At 37.5% G+C, this 20,741-nt stretch overlaps 1 protein-coding gene across 2 annotated transcripts in view; it reads right to left on the reverse strand.

The window, feature by feature from the left end:
- Positions 1–20,741, reverse strand: part of NKAIN3 (sodium/potassium transporting ATPase interacting 3) — a 610,689-nt gene that overhangs the window by 546,854 nt on the left and 43,094 nt on the right. The window lies entirely within an intron of this gene.

Consider the following 20,741-nt stretch of genomic DNA (forward strand, 5'->3'; position numbering starts at 1 on the left):
TATTTGAGTATACCTTTTATTCTTGGAAAATTGTCTTATCTTCATTTTTTAAGAAATGTCATTTGGCATTCATTTATTAAGTTTTAATAATTCTCATTATTTTTTGAACTCAGTATAAAAAATCTTCATTATACTGTTGCAAATATTAATCTTTTGCTTGACTTTTTAATTTTCACCACACAATTTTTACTCTTCTGGTAATCATAGATACTTTCTTTTGTGATTTCCCAATCTTAAAAAAAGAGAGAACTATCTTTCTGCAGAAACTGACTGCTTAGGGTAAGTTTTATAGGGATCTTTCCCTAAATTTCTAATCAGTCTCACAATTCCACTAAGTAAGTATTCCTCCTCCATCTTCATTGTTTTGTAATGCTTCTTTCAGTATTTACTAAATTCCAAAATAGAAAGAAATAGTTGTAGGAAACCTGTCCTGTTTTAGAGCTCTATTTTTTCATCCAAACAAGAAAAGTCTGTGTTTAAATTAATTTTTTTAATATACCTACACTAGCTTAAATTTTTTTTAATTTTTATTTTACTACTGTTTACTTCAAGTGAATTTCAGAATAATTTCTCTGTGGGGTGCCTGCATGGCTCAATTGTTCAGGTCATGATACCAGGGTCCTGGGATGGAGCCCTGCATTGGGGGGGTCTCTGCTCAGCGGGAGCCTTCTCCTTCTCTCTCTGTCTCCTCCTCTGCCACTCCCCCTGCTTGGGCTTGGTCTTTCTCTCTCTCTCTGTCAAATAAATAAATGAAATCTTTTTAAAAAATTAATTTCTCTTTGAGATTGTGATTTAATTTCCTTAAATATATGAGTAGATTACAGAGAATTCATACTTTTTATATTTTAATATTTGCAAAATAGAGCAATGACCTTGTGTACTAAAATCTTTATTCTTTATAAAGTTTGGTAGTCTTCTATTTGTAGACCTTTACCATTTCTATGAAGTTTACTACTATTACAATATACACTTTATTTTCTTCTATACACTCTCTTTTCCACTGTAATTTATATTTCATAATGATTCCTATATTAAAGGAGCTACAAAATCTGACTGAGAAGAAAAGAAAGTAAACATTTTAAGGATCATATTAAGGATTCAATGGACCAAAAATGCTCAGAGCACCTTCTGACACTATCTTACACTCTCTGCCCCACCACAAGTGTTCCTTGCTAGCTGAATTCTCTAAACGTTTTAAATTATTTATATGAAAAAGGTATTTTGTGACTTTTCCCATCTGATATCAAGCATTAAAATTAGGATAAATTCTAGAAATTATAATACAAAGATATATTTTAATTAAATAGGGTTTTCTTAACTTTTATTTATCCCAACTACATTTTACTTCATTTAATTTTAATTACTAGAACTATATATTTCAAAGCTGGTAATAATAGGTTAAAATCAACCATGATTTTTATTTTTTTATAATTAGAAATAAAACTTTTTACTGAAGTCTGTCTTTGCTTTTCCATTTGAGTGGATAACCTCATTACGATCCATACCTAACTTTATTTAATTATGCTCCCCAGATAGAGATAAGAGATATATCAGTAGGATTATAATTTCATTTGTTGCTTCTCCTTTAATTTAATTTTGTTTATACATCTGTTCCAAAAGGGTTCTTCTTGTCTATTTTGAATTAAAATAATATAATTATGTTTCAGGTTATTATAGCTTTTTTTTTTTCATCTTTAGTGCATAGCCACTTCTCAGGAGGGCTTCCCCCCATCCCTCCCCACCCACATACACATGGACATTACAGCCACAACCACACATACAAACTAGGGTCCAAACAGATGATGCGAATGTTGCTTCCAGTCAACAACAGCAACCTGTTAAAACTACTACAGGAGGTCAACATAATTTAGGCACTCAGCTCCTCCCAGTGAAAGAGAAGTGACTCTTTTTCTGATTATGGGTTTCAACACTGACAGCACCATCATTCCTCAAATCTCTACTTTACGATTTCCTGACCCACACTCACGGTCAAAGTAGCACATTTTTCAGTTTACAATATACTCCCAGATTGATAACAAAGTAGTGTTGTTGTTTTTTTTAATGAAGAAAAATTTGGCAAAAGTGATAAAATACAGCCTTTCTACATCCACGTATTGTTCCATTAGTGTCCCGTTTCTTTTCTTTTTTTTTTTTTAAGATTTTATTTATTTATTTGACAGACAGAGATCACAAGTAGACAGAGGCAGGCAGAGAGAGAGAGAGGGAAGCAGGCTCCCTGCTGAGCAGAGAGCCTGATGCAAATTAAAATTAAATTGTGATTTAATTTCCTTAAATATACGAAGTAGATTACAGAGAATTCATACTTTTTATATATTTAATATTTGCAAAATAGAGCAATGACCTTGTGTACTAAAATCTTTATTCTTTATAAAGTTTGGTAGTCTTCTATTTGTAGACCTTTACCATTTCTATGAAGTTTACTACTATTATAAATACACTTTATTTTCTTCTATACACTCTCTTTTCCACTGTAATTTATATTTTGTAATGATTCATATATTAAAGGAGCTACAATCCCAGGACCTATATTAAAGGAGCTACGATCCCAGGACCTTGAGACCATGACCTGAGCCGAAGGCAGCGGCCCAACTCACTGAGCCACCCAGGCGCCCTAGTGTCCCATTTCTAAGAGGAACTAAAAAAACCCTTGAATATACCATCTGTGAACATCTTCATACAGGTCTGTTACATAAAGGACACACCACAACCTAGAGTTATTTCATAGATTTTGTTTTGAATTACGATTAACTCTTAAATTCATAAAAATGTGTCCCTAAAATGATCTTTAATATAGATCTTATCTATGCAGGAACAATCAACAAAGTGATTGAAGCCAAACCTTTCTGTGAAGGCAGAAAAAACCCTTCTGCACTTTAACCCCAAGTTATCCATCTGAGGAGCCTTGACTCCAGCAAGATAACCAGACACTCAGTTGCCCTGGAAGACAGACCTGCATAAACGGGGTAGAGCACTTCATAACCTGTGGTCAGTAGTTGTCCTTGTGGTGGGCCACAGAACCACTGCATGTGGCTCCATTTCCTGTAACACAGACCCATGACAGGGCTTTATCCGGCACCTGTCACCCCGACACCCTGCCCCACAGAGTACAGAGGCAATGCAAGTAGCTACGGATGAGAAAGGAGGTTCTTCTCTTCACCAAGTTTTCAGAATTGATTCCAAAAACCAAACCAAACTGAACCAAATTAAAAGAATACAAAACAAAACAAACAACAACAAAAAAAAACAGCAAAAAATGATAGAATCGTACAATTCTTGCCACAGATCCCCATACATTTTATGAACAAGAGAGAAATCACCAAATCAAACATTTACTTGACTTTGGTAGCAATTTGATGTTAGTACACAAAACACCAACTGCTTAGCTGTAAGAGATGGGTATTCCTCAACTCAGAGAAGCTATGTCTTAGAAGTACAGGGAAAACATTCTCTTCTCATCCTTAACTTCTCCAGATTCATTCAACCATCTGACAAGGACTTCCTGAGGACCCACTCTGTCGCTGGGACTCCGTGAGTGATCAGGATCTAGTGGCGCACATGGACCGCACATGGTCTTGGGGATCCATGCAGTCCGCCAAATGAATATGCAGCTAAACTTGGGAAAATGCCATGAAAGACAAAAATGAGGTTAGAAAGTAACAGAAGGCTTCTCTAGAAAAAGTGACATTACACTGACCCTTAAAAACAAAGAGTAGGGTAAGCGACTCTTTGGAGGTGTGGCTTATGGGAAGGCTCTGGGTAGAAAGAGCATGGGATTTTGCAGGACAGAAAAAAAGGCCAGTGTGGCTGTGGCCAAGCAGACACAGGGAGGTCAGGCCAGCAGGAGGTCAGGCTATAGGGAAAGGCATGGATTATACAATCTCAGTTATAGACTGGGGTTTAGGATCGTAATTGGGGTAGGATGTTGTTGGCAGAATCCGATCTGGGCTATTCTTTGAAAGGGAATCCTGGCTGCCATATGGAGAATAAGAGGAGGTAGAGCGGTCTATCTAGCCGATACTAGTAGTCGTCCAGCAAGGGGTGGTGGCTTATCACAGGCTAACGGTCATGGCAATGGAATAAAGCAAATACATTCAAGAGCTGTTGGGAGATGAACCCTAAAAGATTTGCTGATGAACCAGGTATAAGAAATGAGGGGGAGCATGAGACTCTCAGGTTTCTGTCAAGAAGAACTGGCTGGAACAGGTGTCAGAGATGGACGAGTTGGCCAAAGATGTTGACATGGGTGACAGAGAGGGGATCAAGGGCTGCACTTTGGAAGTCTTACACTAGAGAGACCAGTGAGGAAGTATACAGCTAACAGACTGCAAGGATCAGGAAGGAAGGGCTGGTTCAGGGAGGTAAATTTAGGAGGTAGAGGTTACTGAAGAGAGGACAGCAGGTGACAAGAGATGAAGTAAGAAAGAAGGTCACCTCCAGGGCTGATTCTTGCCTTGTGATAACATGCAGACACCATATGCAGAGATCTTGCAAGGAGAGAAAGTAAAAAAGCACTACAGAAGTTCATCAAAAAGAGAGTTCAAGGAAAATGGTCAGGAGCAGCAAAATGAAGAATGGAAGGTGAATATCAGACTTTGCAATAAGAAAGTCACATGCAGGACGCCTGGGTGGCTCAGTTAGTTAAGTCGCTGCGTTCGGCTCAGGTCATGATCCCAGCGTCCTGGGATAGAGTCCCCTATCGGGATCCTTGCTCGGCAGAGAGCCTGCTTCTCCCTCTGCCTCTGCTGCCACTCTGCCTGCCTATGCTCTCTCTCTCTCTCTCATAAATAAATAAATAAATAAATAAATAAATAAATAAAATCTTTAAAAAAAAAAAAAAAGAAAAAGAAAGCCACATGCAAGAGCCATTTCAATAGATTACCAGGATTGGAAACCATATTATGTGGGTTGATGAGTAAACTGGAAAAGGGTAAAGATAAGTGTCAAAATAAGTAGAGAGAGATTTTTAGGAGAATATCCTAGAAATATTCTTATGATGTAGAACAGGGGAAATTGTGTTTTTTTTTTTTAATGGGAAATAAAAGGCATCTTTATACATTAACAGGAATGAAAAAGTAGAAAAAGAAGAAAATGGAGAGAAAACACATCCACCTGAGAAACCAGAAGCTAAGGGATCAGGAGTAGATTAAGCCACCCTTGGAAAGGTGGGTTCAATGGTAAAAAGAAGGGAAATATGATGATAGATGGTAGGGAGAGGGGGAATATGGTGGCTTCCATTTTCACTCGGTAAATGTATAAAATATGTGAAGGTGAAAGAAAGGTGGGGCAGAAGGATGAGACAGAAAAGTCAAGAAGGTTTGCAGAAGGTGGTCAATGCGTGGAAGTCATTGCAGTTTGAGAATTCACAGAAAGATTCACTGGTGAAATGGGTGAGACGAAATTCATACCAGCACCAATATGCTCTGTTTGCTGCCACCCCCCGCCCCTATTTGCTGTCTAAATTAATAGCATTTATCACCCACCCAGGCATTGGACATGAAGTCTTGAAGTCATCTTGGCCCACTCTCCACGTGAACTTCTCATCAACCCTATGCATTCAAACCCCAAACCTCCCAGTCCCATAGTTGTTGAACTTGTTCAGTCCCTCAATATCGCCAGCAGAGACAAGGGCAATAACTTTCAGCTTCCCATCCTCCAGGTTCTCTTCTCCCTTGACATCATACCCAAGCCCACTGCTTTTTTCACCACAGCCACTGGAACAGTTCATTTCAACACTGGCTGATTTCTATAACTCTTTGTTATCCTTTTCTCCTGGAATTCCCCTCCTCTTTCTGGGCAAAGTTAATTTACTCCCTCACTTCCAGTCCTGTTCTTCGATGTGTCCTCCAGCTCCTCATCAGACTATGTATTCCTCAAAGAAAGATCGAATGTTCACCTCTGTGTCACCAATGTCCAGTATACAGGACCAGCTATGAAATTTGTAGCACCCAGTGCAAAATGAAAATGAGGGCCCCTTGTTACAAGATTATTAAGAATATCAGAATGGCAATTAAAGTAAGCACAGGGTCTGGACAGCCACACAAGTCACAGAGGCACGAAGACAGCCCTACAAGCCAAGTGCCTGAAGGATAGCATGTTCAAGGAATCACTGATGCATAAATACAGAACTTAATGAGAGCTAAATGCATTTAGATATAATCCCTCATTTGGTAAGCCAGTATTATGATACACAGAGCCCTAGATGTGATATGTGATACAAACTGGCTGTCTGATCTTAGATAATATTTTTGATCTTGACTTTCCCAATCTCTAAATGAGAAGATTGCATTAGACAGCTTCTCACCCATACTTTTAAAATTCTAGAATCCATAAATATGCTCAAGTCTCCACCCATTTGATAAGCTCTCCTGCTAGCAAAGAGAAAGAAGGAGGAGGAGGAGGAAAAGGAGGAGGAAGAGGAGAAAAACAAGAAGAGGAAGATATGAGTGAATTTCAGAACACCCAGGTGATGCTCTTTATTTATAAATTCAGTCTCTGTTAGGAGCTCTAGGAGTCCCCTTTGAAAAAGAACAAGAAGAATTTTAAATGAATATTAAGTTATGAATTTATAATTAAACAAGGAGTTTCAAAAAATGAGGCTCAACCAGAACTAACCCCAAACGTATGTGGTCAGTTAATGTATGACAAGGGAGGTAGAAATGTTCAACAGAGAAAAGACAGACTCTTCAGTAAATGGTGCTGGGAAAACTGGACAGCTGCATGCAAAAGAATGAAACTGGACCTCTATCTTCTACCATACACAAAAATAATCTCAAAATAGATTCAACTTAAATGTGAGATCTGAAACCATAAAGCTCCTATAAAAAATATACACAGTAATCACTTTGATATCAGCCTTTTCTAGATATAGCTCCTCCAGCAGGGGAAACAAAAGCAAAAATTAACTACTGGGACCACACCAAAATAAAAAGCTTTTTCACAGTGAAGGAAACCATCAACAAAACAAAAGGAAACATACCCAATGGGAGAAGATATTTTAAATGATATATCTGATAAGGGGTTAAATCCAAATTATATAAAGAACTTAGACAACTCAACACCAAAAATAAATAATGTGACTAAAAATGGGCAGAGGACCTGAATAGACATTTTTCAAAGAAGACATACAGATGACCAAAGATACATGAAAACATACCCAATATTACTCATCATCAAAGAAACGTAAACCAAAATTATGAAAAAAGAATAACAATAAATTTTAAAAAATAACAATGACATATCACTTTACACCTGTCAGAAAGACTGGAGTCAAAAAAGACAAGAAATAACAAATGTTGGTGAGGATATGAAGGAAAAGGGACCCTCTTGCATTGTTGGTGGGGATGCAAATTTGTACAGACACTGTGGAAAACACTATGGAGTTTCTTTAAAAATTAAAAATAGAACTACCCTACGATCCAGTAATTCTACTACTAATTATTTGCCCAAAGAAAACAAAAACACTTATTCTTAAACACATAGACACCCTTTTGTTTACTGCAGCATTATTTACAGTAGCCACAATATGGAAGGAACTAAGTATCCATTGCTGGGTGAATGGATAAAGAAGATGTGGTAGAGATACACAATGGAGTATTACCCACCATTAAATAAGAACGAGATCTTGCCATTTGCAACAACATGGATGGACCTGGAGGGTATTATGCTAGAAGGAACAAGTCAGACAGAGAAAGACTAATACGATATGATTTCACTTATATGTGGAGTAAAAAAAAAAAAAAAAAAAAGAATTAACAAAACAAAAATAAGAAACAATAAATAAATAAATAAAAAGATAAATAAATAAATAAACAAAAAGCAGAAACAAAGCCATAAATGCAGAGAACAAACTGATGGTTGCTAGAGGGAAAGAAGGGGGTGAGGAGATGGGCAAAATGAGTGAACAGGAAAAGGGGGTAGCGGCTGCTGGTTATCGAATGATTAAGTCATGAGGATGAAAGGCGCAGTATAGGAAATGCAGTCAGTAGTATTGTAATAGCACTGCATTGTGACAGATGGTAGCATGCTTGTGAGCATAGCATAATATATAAAGTTGTCAAATCACTGAAACAACATAGCTTGTCAACTCTACTTCAGTTAAAACCATACAAACAAAACAGTGAGGCTTAGGTAGACAAAAGAAAATATAAGCACGACTTATGTGGGGCAGTATTCTGGCTTTCTGAATGCTTATGATGATGAGCTTCACCGGGTGGTAGGCCTTGCAAATGCAAAGACAAAAAATTCCATGTCCTAAACTCAAGAAATTTGTAATCTGCATTTCTGCACATCTGAACAGACATGGTTTCCCTCCCCAGGCCTTGTACTGAAATATGAGTGATTGGGCCCTCAGTATCCACTTAACCAATAAGGAAAAGAACAGTGTGATGCTGTGGTTAAAAGCACAGAAGCCAGTACGGTGCCTGGGTTAAGGGCTTAGGCTCTGGAAACCAAATGGCCACTCCTTGTCTTGCCAAGTTACATATTAACCAGAAGCCTTCTGTTGACAGGTGGTAAGTATCTGTACCTTCCTCTTGAAACTAGTTTAAAAATTGAGTGAGAAAAAGACTGCAAAGTACATCGTACCAAACACCTGTTAGTTCATATTTTTCCTATATCCATTAGGGATACATAAATTAATAATCACAGAGAGGGGCGCCTGGGTGGCTTAGTGGGTTGAGCCAATGCCTTCGGCTGGAGGTCATGATCTCAGGGTCTTGGGAACAAGCCCCGCAGCGGGCTCTCTGCTCAGCGGGGAGCCTATTTCCCCTTCTCTCTCTGCCTGCCTCTCTGCCCACTTGTGATCTCTCTCTGTCAAATAAATAAATTAAATCTTTATTTAAAAAATCATAGAGAAACTATTTAGAAACCTCACTCGACATACTCCTGAGATCTATTTCATATGTGATGCATGATCTCAGCTAGCCAGCTGGGTTATCTTGTGCTCAATAACTGAACCAATTTCCGTTTTCTTGGCCTAAACATACTAGCTCTCTGGGTTAATTTCATAATGTTCTATTCTACTTTACATAGAGCTAGATTTAATTAAAAGAAAATTCGGAAAAAGGTTTTCGACCTTCAAAAGTGTCTTCAATTTTCCTAATAAATTTCTTTCCCCAATATCAGTTTACTCCCCTATAAAATAAAGAATAACTATTCGTGAAATTCTGACTACACTAATAACAATATAAACAAATCTTAAAAACGTAAAACTATTTCTTATCTTCCAATTTGGGTTTATTCCCACTCCCTCAAAAAAACAAATACAAACCAAACACTTTTAAAAATAAAATTGCCTGGCTCTAATAAAATAATAACTTTTCCAGCTGCAGTATTTGATTCTGGAAAATATATCTCTATAACAGTACTGAGGGCTGACAGGCAACATCAGATGTCTTTTAGCAGAAAATGCTCTTACGACATACATGGTTTTTAGGATTTATTTTTCATTTTGAGGAAAGTCTATAAAGATTAATATTTCTAAATATTTAGAGAGCCAAAATAAGGAAAAAAATATCATTTGCCATGTTACATTTTAAACACTTTCTAATTTTCAACAAAAGAGATAAGAAATTAAATATTTATCACTATAAGGGACACTTATTAATGCTGAAAAAATATTTTTTCCCAACAATCCTATTTAAACTTATAATACACTCTGGTTGGGGTTATTCTCATGAAAATTAAATAGACAGGCTGAAAATGCAAGTTGAAGATTATTAGCTTGCTTTTTAAATTCAAAAATATCTTTACAAAGCTATTTTAGTAAACTCCAAAGGATTTTGTAATTATTTTGTTCCACTGTTTTACAGTGATAAATAATGTTTAATTTTGTTACATCAAATACTGTTTGAGATAAGAAACAGATTAGTGGATGGGGAGATTAACCATCTTATTGTAATGGAATCTGGTGGGAGAAGTCTTGTGACCAAATAGGAGTAAATTCATTATAGTTGCTTTACTTCAAAAGGAAACTTGATGTGATTGAAATACAAATTCAATCTAGAAAGACTTTTAAAAAGGTAGACGAAAGGGATTTTATTTTTCAACATATGATCTTATTGTAACAACTCACAAATATTTAGATATTTCTAGTTTCCCTAATTGATGAACATCTGTGGACAGATGGCCTTTCTACAGCAACTGGACACCAAAGGAACGTATTTATTTTCTCTCCTCTGGATGCGGATTTGCAGATTTACAAGTCTAACACAGTTTCTCTAACATTCAACCGTGAAAATCCAAGTTTTCAATCACTTGAAAGAACTCTTGTCCTTTCTTGATTTTTTTTTTGAAGATGTTAATCGTAATAACTGTAGACTATCTCTAATTTTTTACTCCAGTAAATAAGCTATATCCATCCCTGAATATGAGATGATGAATTCAAAGATTTCCAAACACAACCACATGGAATTTCTTTTAAATGCTTATTCGGGATAGCACTTTCAAAGTTCCCATCATGCTCAATCCCCTTACAAATTAGTGATGGTTCGTGATGAAATAGGTTGTAGATAGTTCACACTGATACGTTTAATTTAGTTAGTCAAACGCTTTTCCAGCAGTTGTGTTCACATGGCTGCCTCCTGGAAGTTATTCAGACTCTCCCTATTTCTCCTTTTTCCTCCTTTAATTGTATCCCAGCAGGAAATAACAGCAAGTTTCTCAGCCTCCATTTCTTCCATTTCTCCCGGAAGGAATCCTCATATGGATTCTCTTCTCCAAACATAAAAATATCTTTAGTCCCAAATGGAATTTTATAATTCACAGCAAACATTAAGACAAGGCAATGTTGCTCTAGTCAAAACTGGGGTGCTTTCTGAAAATGACTTGACGTAATCTTGCAGATCAAACAAAAACATGTACTAGCTTAATTCCCCAATGTGCAAGTTGGTATTGGCTAAGGCAGAACATTTACGTCAGGTGTGAGGTTACTAGGAGTGTAACTTCATGGAAGCACAGATTTGCCTGTCTTGTTCACTGCTGTAGCTTCAGTACATAGAGGTTTGATGGCCAACGTAACTACTCAATAAACATTGTGAAATACATAAGTAAATAAAATTTAAGGAAAAGTCATGTCTAATAGACTTGCCAACCAAAGAGGGTAGCAAGAAAGACAGAATTGTGCTCTAAAAATCTTACACAGAGAATTATGGGAACACAGAAATTAAAGTGCAGCTCCCTTATCCTCCCTTCCAGTATGGCAGCTTTTCCAGAGTCTATGGTTTCTAGGTTTATGGACAGTTAGGGAGGACTCAGTCTATTGTAAGGTCTATGAAAATGGTTAGTAGAAAATTTTATCCCCATTCTCAGACAGAGATCAGCATTAAGAAGCATGAGTTTGGATCACAGAGACCTATAGACCCCTAGGGGAAGAGTGACATCAGCTCCCCACCAAAGGACCACATCATCCTGTCCTTCTGAAGAGCAACAAGTAGCTGAAACAGTGGGCTGAGTGCCCCCAACTCCTGAAGCAGTGAGATTTCAAGGGGACTAGGGAAGCAGGGGACAGGAAGAATGCTTCCAGGAAGGAGAATGCCCAAAGTCCTTCAATATTTCTTTTCCTTCATTTACAGAAAACCAATACTTGAGATTTCTGAACAATCACCAAAGGATATGAGCACAAACACACACACACACACACACACACACACACGCTAGAGGATAGATACAGAAGATTTAACTTAAAAAAAATAATAATAATAAAAAGTTTCAGAAGGAGAAAAAGAAACAGTTGGGAGAGTCACAGTAATTAAACAAATAATGGAAACACAATCTAAGAATGAAAATAAGAAAAAAGAGATCAGGCAAATTCTGGTGAAAGTTCTTAAGCTTCAAAAATAGGGAATATCTTCCAATGTTCCAGACAAAAAGAATAAGCCACCTACGAAGGAGATAATATAGGAGTGTCATCTGACTATGTTTTCAACTGTACAGTCTCAAGCCACTGGAATGCCCTTTACTATCTACTGAAATGAGAGAACGAAACTCAAAATCTTATACCATCTATGTGTCAGAGTGAAAGGAAGATATTGGGGAATAGCAAAATTCAGATAGTACATCATCCACGTTCTTTACAAGAGAAAAAATACTTAAATCAACTTAAGGAGATAATAATTGAAAGAGAATAGAGATGTAAAGATAGGGTAACAGAGGAAAGCAGCCCCTGATTTCCAGTAGCTCAGAGCCAGGTCTTGGCATTCTCCCATTGAACATAAACAATTTCATAGCACATGAGCATCAGACAAAACCCTTCTGTCCTCGACGGTCATGTCAAAAACAAGACTACTCTATAATCATGTCCAGACTCGGACCAAAATCTGAACACTGTCCAAACCAGAAAATAGCAGACATCTTCCTTTCCCAGCTAATACCAATGGTGTCTGCTACTCTAGCAATTTTAACTGTAGCTTCACTCATACCTACCCTCCTTGAAGATAAGAGCTATTAAGATGCATAATCATACAACTACATCTGCTCCTTGCAGTATCCAACCTAATTCCTTAAACCATTCCCCCAATCCCTAAACATAAACCTCAATTCTGTAAATCCTTTCTATCATCCTCTCAGGCTCCCCATGGGTTTCTTATGGTATCAGCCGACTCACTGTCACAAACAGATTCAACTTGCTCGACTTCAGGTGTGTTCCTGGTGGTCTTCAGCTAAAGGACATTGACACTGCAAAAAGAGGACAAAGAGATAGAAGATAAAGTGGTGAAGAGGATAGAGAGAAGAGGAAAAAGAGGATAAAAAGAAGAAACAGTGGTGAGCAAGGAATGCTCCCTTTTACAAAAATGAGTAAAGATAAGCTGACTGGGGATTTGTTAAAAAAAAAAAAAACTTAATAAAGAACCTTGAAATTGAAGATATACACTGCAAGAAAAAGACTAATACAGGGTAGAATTAAGAGCGCCAAATTATTTCAGTAAACCCTAGAATCGCGGTGAAGACTGGTGTACCTCTAGGTAGAGAAAAATGGAAAAGTAAAAGCAATGAAAATAATCTCATGAGGAGGGCAGGCAGAGGGAAAGGATAACTTTATAACAAATGTATTTTCATTTATTCAACAACTATGTATTGATTGACTTACTGGATACAAGTTATTTTTCCAAGTACTCCAGATCCAACAATAAATGAAGCCATACAGTTTTTGCCCTCATGGAGTTTTTATTAAATTAAGGAAAGACAGTAAATAAGATATATACATAATGCGTTTTCATATGGTAAAGATGTCTGAAGAAAAATAAAAGCGGATAAGGAAGCAGAACCCGATGGGAGATGCTCTTGTAAATACTCTGTCGAAGCGACAATCCAGCGGAGACCTGAAGAGAGTCAGGAAGCAGCACACATACCTGGGGGAGTTTAGCAAGGCAGAAGGAAAAGGGGGAGTCCCTGAAACATTCCTGAATTAAGACTATTCCTGTGTTTTATTTTTTAATATATTATTTACTTATTTGAGAAAGTGAGAGCAAGAGAGAACATGAGCCTGGAGAGGAGCAGAGAGAGGCAGACTCCCTGCTGAGCAGGGAGCCCGATGTGGACTCCATCCTAGGACCTTGGGATCATGACTTGAGCCAAAGGCAGACACTTCATCCACTGAGCCACCCAGGCACCCCTCTTGCTGTGTTTTATAACAGCAAGAAGCCTAGTGAGGTTGGAGCACCGTGACAATGGGGAAAGGCAACAAGACAAGAGGGAAGCCAGGGACCAGGTCATGCAGGATTTTGGATTTTGTTGGGAGGGAGACAAACCATAAGTGACTCTTAATCTCACAAAACAAACTGAGGGTTGCTGGGGGGAGGGGGGCTGGGAGAAGGGGGTGGGGTTATGGACATTGGGGAGGGTATGTGTTATGGTGAGTGCTGTGAAGTGTGTAAACCTGGCGATTCACAGACCTGTACCCCGGGGGATAAAAATATATTATATATTTATAAAAAAATTAAAAATTAAAAATTTTTATAAAAAGAAAAAAAAAAAGAAATCATGCAGCTACATTGCTACATTGCTTCAGTTGCCCCGAATCTCTGCCAAGCTGTTTTCTAACCTTTCTCTTGCTCCATCCTTAGAACACGGACTCTTCATTGCCTTCATTCTCCCTTACCTCCCAGCAGATAGGGCTGCTGCAGCTCCTGGAATCATGTCCTCACACTAGAGGTCACACAGGAATGAAGGCAGAAATATAAAACCTTTCTCTCCTGACGATCTGTGGGGTCTTCTTCTTCTTTTGTTAACCAGAGAAGGATTCGTCGTAGGTCTCATTGATTAGACTATGCCACAGGCCTGGTTTTAGACTGAGCTCTGATAAAAGGAAATGGGATGTCAATTACACCAATTACCTTAGGGGTAACACTAACCATCCCTAGGAATGGGCTCTTAGAGGCCACCCTTTTCCAGATCAAGGTATAAATTGGAGTTCTATTAGCAAGATAAAAAGGGAGAAGGAGGAATGGCAATGAAGTAAGCAACCAAAAAGTCTGCTACCAAAATCCACCATATCTACAAATTCAAGGAAGGAAATTCATGTGTCACTTCACATTTTTCAAATGCCAAGGAAGCACTTGAAAAAAAAAAAAAACCAAAACTCAAATTAGCATTTGATCCCAAGGAAACCACTGTGTAAAACCAGAAGAGAAGATTTTACAAAAACCAAGAGTATATATTATCCTCAACTTTTTGAAATCAACCCATGTGATATCAGAAAGCTGAAAGCAATGGTTGCTATTCCATTTTTACTTCATAGTCTCGGAGGTTCTACTGAATGCAGTAAATCATGAAAATTAAATAATCTATACAAACCTTTAGAAAAAAGAAAATATAAAATGCATCTTTTTCTGATAGGATCAGAAAGTATAAGATATTCTACTGTAAACTAACTGGTAGAATTAATATATAATTTGGGGAAGGTGCTCAGATACAAGATGAATATACCCAAATCAATAGGTTTTCTCTATTCACAAGATGCACTTGGAAATGTAAATCAGAATGTGTTTCATCCTCAGCTGGTTAAAAAAACAAAAACAAACAAACAAACAAAAAACCAGAAAACCACTATAAAATATTAAGGAATACATTTATAGCAAGAAAGACAGGAAATCTATGAAAAAAAAGTGAAAATCTTATTGATGGGAACCAGTGGAAAGATACAATTTTTTTCTTGGAGGAAAAGACTTAATACCACATGCACACACTCACACCCACACCAAGTCCTCTAATACACAAATATAATCTAGCTTTTATTAAAATCCAGCAGCCACGACTTTTTACAAAAGTGATCTTAAATTTTATATGAAAGCATTCAATAATGTCTTTTTAAAAGCTATGAAATAGACGCATATGAATAATCCCCAAAGAAATGTGTTAATATTCTTATTTTGGGAGATAACAATACAGAAGCTCAGAAGTTATTACACTGTCCAGGGTTACATTGCTAGTCAGTGAACCAGGACTCAAATTCAAATCAGCCTAACTCCAAAGCACAGATTATTGTCATGGAGTCACACTGAGTCTATAATTATTAGGATGACTGTCTGACACACCTATCAGCTGCACCAATGCATTTTTGTTGAATATTAAGCCATTTTATTAAACAATTTTGTTGGATATAAAAATAAGAGTCCGAAACAATCTTACCCTTTCTAAAATTTACTCATTTAATTTACTAATTATTTACTACTAAATCAGTTTTATTATTTACTATGTAATTATATATAATAAATTACAATAAATAAAGTTTATTTACTCATATAAGCCAGGCATCTACTCTACTTCCCCTGTCGTAGGCGAGGACATATTCCTCTATATCCATGTCCTAATTGGGTCTGCAAGGGCCGACTACTGTGATACTGAGATGAACAAAAAGAAATTCAAGGAAAGAAACCATTCTATTGAAGACTTTGCATCTTTTCCCTGCAAACCAACCCTGGTATTGCTAGACCTCCTAAAGTCTGAGGAGGACACAGAGGGCACGTGGATTTCCAGGAGAGAAAAGTTATCGAAGGATCCATTTAAAATCTCACTCCTAAAAACTGATAGAAATATCAGAACATGACCCCAAATGGGAAAAGGTATATGATTGTGTGTTTGGGGAAGGGTAGAAGCCTTGGGTCCTCTCAAGAATCTGAACTATGCAATTAATAGGTTACTTTGACTCAATTCTATAGGAAAGCTTCAGACTAGAAAGACATATCTGTTAATGAACCCCTACTGAGCAAAGTGCTGAATGTTACAATTTTTATTATGATTATTTTGTGCAGTTCAATTAGAAATGTTGAATGAGGAAAGATACTTTTTGTCAAAGCTCTTCAAATAAACTCAATAAATACTGTCTGAGTATCCATTATGAGGGAAGAACTGGACTATGTGTAATAAAAGCTGATTAAAATACTGTTCTCAGGGAATTGACAATCTCATGTGTAGATGAAGAATATACACCTCAGGAAATAATGGGGTGGTACCAAAAGACACAACGGAAGCAAAATCATGTGAAAAGATTTATTTTACTAAGAGGATTCAAGGAAGAACTATATAAACTGGGATTGGAAGTCTTCCTTTTTAAAAAAATATATATATTTGATTTGTTTTAATCCCATTAGAGTTAGCATTTAGTGTTATATTGGTTTCAGGTATACAGTATACTAACTCAACAATTCCATACATCACACAGTGCTCCCCCATGACAAGTGCACTCCTTAATCCCCATCAACTATTTAACCCATTCCCCCAACCCCACTCCCCTCTATTGGTTCTCAATGGTAAAGAGCCTGTTTCTTGGCTGACCCCACTCTCACCCTCTTTTTTTGCCTTTGCTCACTTGTTTTTCTTAAATTCCATATATGAGTGAAATCATATGGTGCCCCTCTTTCTCTGACTGATTTATTTTATTGGCATTATACTCTATCTAGCTCCATCCACGTCATTGCAAAAGATTTCATTCTTTTTGATGGTTAAATAATATTCCATTGTCACACTATATCTTCTTTATCCATTCATCTATAGATGGATGTTTGGGCTGCTTCCATATTTTGACTATTGTAAATAAATATACCTATGTATATAATAAACATACATATGTATATAGAGTTGTGGGAATGGAAGTCTTTGATAGGCTCTTGACAGGTGAGGATGGGAAGTCATTAGACGAGAAAACTCACAGAGACTAGAAAGTACAGGTTATGCCAAGGCTGAGCAAGCCAACATGGTTAGAGCATGAACTGCTGGGATGAGATGTGTGTGCTTCACAGGGGAGGTGGGCAGGGAGATAGCATGGGGAGGGTGGAGAAAAGGGGACAGAGAAAGCAAGAATAGAATTGGATTGTGAAAGGAGTATGCCAAGAATCTGTACTTCTCTTTAGGCTATGGAGACCCACCACGAATTTTTAAATAGATTGTGAGGGAATAATCCAGGAATTTCTCTGTCACACTTGAAATACATTGAGACTGTCCTTTCATTCTTTCTTATGTTTTCTGGAAAGAGATCTGCAAGAAATTTAGAAATATATCATAATAAATTTTCTAAAAACAAACAAAGAATAGTAGAAAACATTTGTCCAAGTATCTATATTCTAAGTACAAAGTCCACTGACTTGTTTTCCATTAGCTCCCCCGTAAAAACTCCCTTGCATCTCAATCTTATACTGAAATGAACTGGCTTCTCTCCAGTAAGAACACAAATCAAGCTCCTAATCTGCCCACCACTGAATGTCAACAGGGCCTCCTCATGTTGGGATTGTTTCTGTAAATTAGAAACCGAGACTAGCTGGGCTGCTGGTTCTTGCTAGGGAATCACAAACTGATTGGCACTGGGAACCTGCCAAGAATATTAATATTTGAAAGTGATAGTTTAACAGGAATCCATTCATTTAAATTATACAAGTCCTATTATATTTAAGTGGAATATAAGTAGAAGATTCCTAGACAGCATTATCTCTGGCCCACAGAGGATCTCCGCACTGAAATACGGTATAGTATTGTGCCTTCTACTTTCAGAGTACAGAAATAAGAACTATGCACTTTAAAATTATTTCTTCTTTTATATAAATAGGACCCCAAAAAGCCATAGTCAAAGATACTGACCACTGTGTTTTACCTTTTTTTTTATATTTGGCCTGCTAAGATAAATTTTATATTCTTTTACTTTCAAAATAAGGCTTATATGCTGTTCTGTCAGAAACTAAATCCTGAACAATTTATTACAAAGGGAATACTGTGCTGAATTTAGGAAGCTCAGAGTCAAATTAATGGCCCAGTGATAAGATTCTGTTGCATTCAGACATCTGGTATGATCACTTCCTTCCTATAAACCATCTCTGCTCTATTTTAAAATTCAATTTGATTTAACAAACATTTACTGAGTATCTATAATATACCAAGCACTAGGCTAGACATTTGGGATGCAGACATAAATAAGTATCTTATCTTGCACTTTAAAAAGATATGTAAGCTACTGCAAGTCCAGTAAATGGAAGACTGTACATCATAAATAAATATGCCCACATGCATAATACACATTCCATTTTCTAGGAGAAAAGTTGTATCTAATTTAGCCTTTCTTTTCCCTTCCCCCCACCAACATACAAGTATAGAAAATTGAGTTGATAAATCATGTAAAGCTCTAAATAAAGAAAAAAAGTTTACTGCTTTCAGGCTTCCTGGCTCAGGTAGGTCTGCAGGGATGTGTGTTAAGCTGATCTATCGACTCCAGAGAAAGGACTGGTCAGGGATGGAACCGAAAGGCCTTGGGGGTTGAGTTTCATCCAAAATTCAGAAAATGGCTCAAGAAGGGGCAGTGAGAGCAATAACTGTTGTGATGCCACAGAGTGCTCTGAGAACCACATGGAGGGGAACCTAAAATCCTAACGCAGAGCCCAGCGAGGGACAGGAGAGGCTAGACCAGAGCACAGGACAGAGCCCAGGATGGGGCTCAGGGACCTCTGACGACTCTATTCCATGTAACAATCTGCTCTTGGCCTTTGTTGGTCATAGGTTCAGCCTCTTAAACTGTAATTTTCATTCCAAGGACACCTTAAAATGACATCAGAGCTCCTGATAATGAGATACACAAAAACCAGAATTTCCAAAAAGGAGCTGACAGGATCTTTGTAGGTGAGGTGCACAATATGTATTTGTGTATTCTCTCGTCTCTTCTCTGTCATAAAATATATAACGTAGCAGAAGCAATATTTTGTCAAGATTTTATAGCTGGCAACTTCAGATCAATGGCTTAGAAGGCATACATTCTCAATTTTACAGTGGCTTTTTCTTCTCTAGTGAATACCTGTATTTGGGGGCCTTCAAATTGGTGAAGCGTGGGATATACCAGGGGAAAGATTAAAGAAGAGGTTTTATAATGAGTATTGAAGGATCCTAGAAGAGCGTCTTTTTATCTTCCAGAAATAGACATCTATCTACTTGAAATGACGCAGTCATTCCAGAGTATTCCTGGACCAGTGCTTTAAAATACTGTTTTGCCATTTTTCACTAAAAGAATCTGAAGACTAAAAGGTCAATGTTCCCCCAAGAGCTTGCTCACAGAGGCATGTACATCCATACGACTGAACTGGGATGTCACTGAGGCCATCTCTACTACACTTGTCTAAGAATTCTGAGTGGCTTCTCTTTAGCTAATTACACGCAAGATTTTCTAGTTTCGGAGTTATTTTTGCATTCTCACTTACACCATGTTTTACCCCCCTTCTTCCTATTGAAATTCTCTGCACTGTGCTTCATTACTGCTGGATCTTGAATGAGCCATGCTCTTGGAAATGAAGTACCACAAGGGTCCGCCATTTTAACCAGAACAGTGGTGCTCCACGGGAAGCAGAAAAAGAGAAAGGGCCACCACTGTGTCCCCCTAAATCCTAGTCACAGGGGTGATGATGACCAAAAAACAGACAATATCCCAGAGTTCCACAGTTTCCCAAACCAGCCAGCACCAGTGTCAAGTAACCAACCCCACCCAGTAGCGACCCCACTTCTCAAATGCATTCAGGGCTGCCTCTCCTCTGGGGAACATATTCAGACATACAGGAGGCAGGTGGCATTCTGGGATGAGACATCTCAGGTGTAAGAGAGAAAAAGTTGAAGAAGGAGTTCATAGTTCTTAGCAAGGCAGTCCAGGAAGGCATTTCAGCTTTTCCATGGACAAGAATAGTATTTTCTTTCTTTCTTTCTTTCTTTCTTTCTTTCTTCCTTCCTTCCTTCCTTCCTTTCTTTCTTTCTTTCTTTCTTTCTTTCTTTCTTTCATTCTTTCTCTTTCTCTCTCTCTCTCTCTCTCTCTTTCCTTCTTTCTTTCTTTTTTAATTTAACTATTTTAATGGCTCACATAAGTGGAATGATGCAGTATTTGTCTTTCTTTGACTGGCTTATTTCACTTGGTATAACATTCTCAAGATTTATCTATGTTGTGGCATATAGCGAAATTTTCTTCTTTTCTGAGGCTGTATAGTATTCCATTGTATGTATATACCACATTTTCCTTATTTATTCCTCTGCCAATGGACATGTAAGTTGTTTCCACATCTTGGCTGCTGTGAACGCTGGTACAATGAACATTGGTACAGTAATCTCTCTTTTTTAATTTATGTGTGTGTTTGTGTGTGTGTGTATGTTATGTTAGTCACCATGTAATACATCATTAGTTTTTGATGTAGTGTTCCATGATTCATTGTTAGCATAATAACACCCAGTCTCCACGCAATACGTGCCCTCCTTGACACCCAGGACTGGGC

This window comes from Mustela putorius, unplaced genomic scaffold (assembly GCF_011764305.1).
Source record: "Mustela putorius furo isolate JIRA1106 unplaced genomic scaffold, ASM1176430v1.1 tig00000151_pilon_pilon_pilon, whole genome shotgun sequence".
Taxonomy (NCBI): Eukaryota; Metazoa; Chordata; class Mammalia; order Carnivora; family Mustelidae; genus Mustela; species Mustela putorius.